The sequence below is a fragment of the Solea solea genome, chromosome 15 (genome assembly GCF_958295425.1).
Source record: "Solea solea chromosome 15, fSolSol10.1, whole genome shotgun sequence".
NCBI classification, from domain to species: domain Eukaryota; kingdom Metazoa; phylum Chordata; class Actinopteri; order Pleuronectiformes; family Soleidae; genus Solea; species Solea solea.
In genome coordinates this window covers 21,774,869-21,776,744 of record NC_081148.1, presented here as the reverse complement: position 1 = coordinate 21,776,744, position 1,876 = coordinate 21,774,869, and positions in this window count along the sequence as shown.

Genomic DNA, 1,876 nt, shown 5'->3' with positions numbered 1-1,876 from the left:
CGCCTGGTTTAATTGCTGCTTATTAATGAGAGTTATTGCTTTGTACTTTGAGTTAAGTTGCCGTGGCGACATATAGGGCTGAACGATATGGACAAAATTCCATATCTCGATATTCATGCCAGATATCTCGATATCGATAGGATACGATATGACTACGGGTTCGGTGAAAACCAAGCATTTTTCAGAAAAATAAAAACATCATGATACAAAAGACTGTGGAAACTTTCCAGATGGAAAGTGTAGTTTTATTGATGAGAACTCACTGTGAGACTGTGTACACGGGTACCATGTCTTTTGCAATGTGGTATGTTATAGCGTCTGTAACGCCTTTATGTCCGGTGGACGTCAACTCAAACGGTGTAACGCTACGGAACGCATCAGTAAACACACTTTGCTTGGGCTTCTTTTGGGATGACTGAGAAGTCCCCGGTGTTTCTCTCATTGTAATACACTCTTCGTGCAGCACGCGATGGTGTTGTTTCAGGTGGTGAAACATGTTTGTTGTGCTACCTTGCTTCGTCGCAATTTTCGCTAAGCACGACCTGCACAACACCTCGCTCTGGTTGACATCATCCTTTTTAAATCCAAAATACGATGATTTATGTTTTGGCACAAAATCACCACCGGCCGCATTATCTTCCGCGCTCATGTCACTTTCTTTCCCGCTGTGTATGTCGTGTGTGTGTGTGTGCGCGTCTCAGTGTCCGTCTACCGCCCGCCCTCCTATGTTTGTCATTGGTTAGCTTCAGCTGTCGATCCACAGCAAGCATGAAATAAGGTTTGTGGTTGGCTGGCCGTAGTGGTGCATTCAAGTGCAATCGTAAAAATGAAGTTTACTGTGACCGCCAGAGCTGTACATGCAGGGCGAGCGAGGGGGAAAATCTATATTGTTTATATCGTTGCTTTTTCGATATTAATATCTTGAATGTTCATATCTCGATAGCGATACGATAACGATATATCGTTCAGCCCTAGCGACATATTGTCAGATCACAGGTCTCCTGATAGTCTTTAGAAGTTGCACTCGCTCCCCCACTCTCACTTCCTGCAACACATTTAATTGAAGAGCTTTCAGTGAAACCTTTTTACAGCTCGATGAGTTCAGTAAATTAGGTGAGTGTCTTTGTTATGTCCTCACGTTGCCCTTCAGTCCCACACAAAATGGCAGGAAGTCTACATGTGGAATATCCCTGGTCAGTAACCCAGCAGTGACCAGAGACGTGCGAGGCAGACACAGACACAGGGATTTCCTCTCGTGTCTCTCTTATGTCTGACAAAACACATGCCACGTTTGTCTAATAATGACTTCCACAGGGTTCTCTTGTCTTTTTAAATGCTCGTGATGTCATTGTCGCTGGCCACATGGGAGGCTGAAATAAAAAGACAGGACAGATTGTTTTTTTTCTTCCCCCTCCGACACGGAGAGGAAAGCTGCATGACCGTGTTTACGTCCAAAAACAGGATGTTCCAGGCTGCTGCAGCTTTTCCTTCGATCACGGCCTTGAAGGCAGGTGAACGCACACACGCACACATGCACACACACCATTTACAGGCCCTGAAAATGTAGTTTAAACTCAGCGTGGTATGTGTTTACACGCAGAAAACCTGTCCCCTGGCCTGAAAATCTTGATTAGCAAATCACACTCATTTCCACTGAATGACACCTTATTTTTCTCATGTTTTAAAAAACAGGGTTGAGCTGAGGCGACCGAAGGCAGAGGGCTCACATTTTTATAGGATGGAAAACAAAACCTGGCACAAGCCGGTGAGAGACATCTGCTCACACCTCGCTCCTTCAACATGACACAAAAGGCTGGAAACACAAAATCCCGTTGCTATCAACAGTAATCTGGCTGCTCACTGCTCCCAAAGGTCA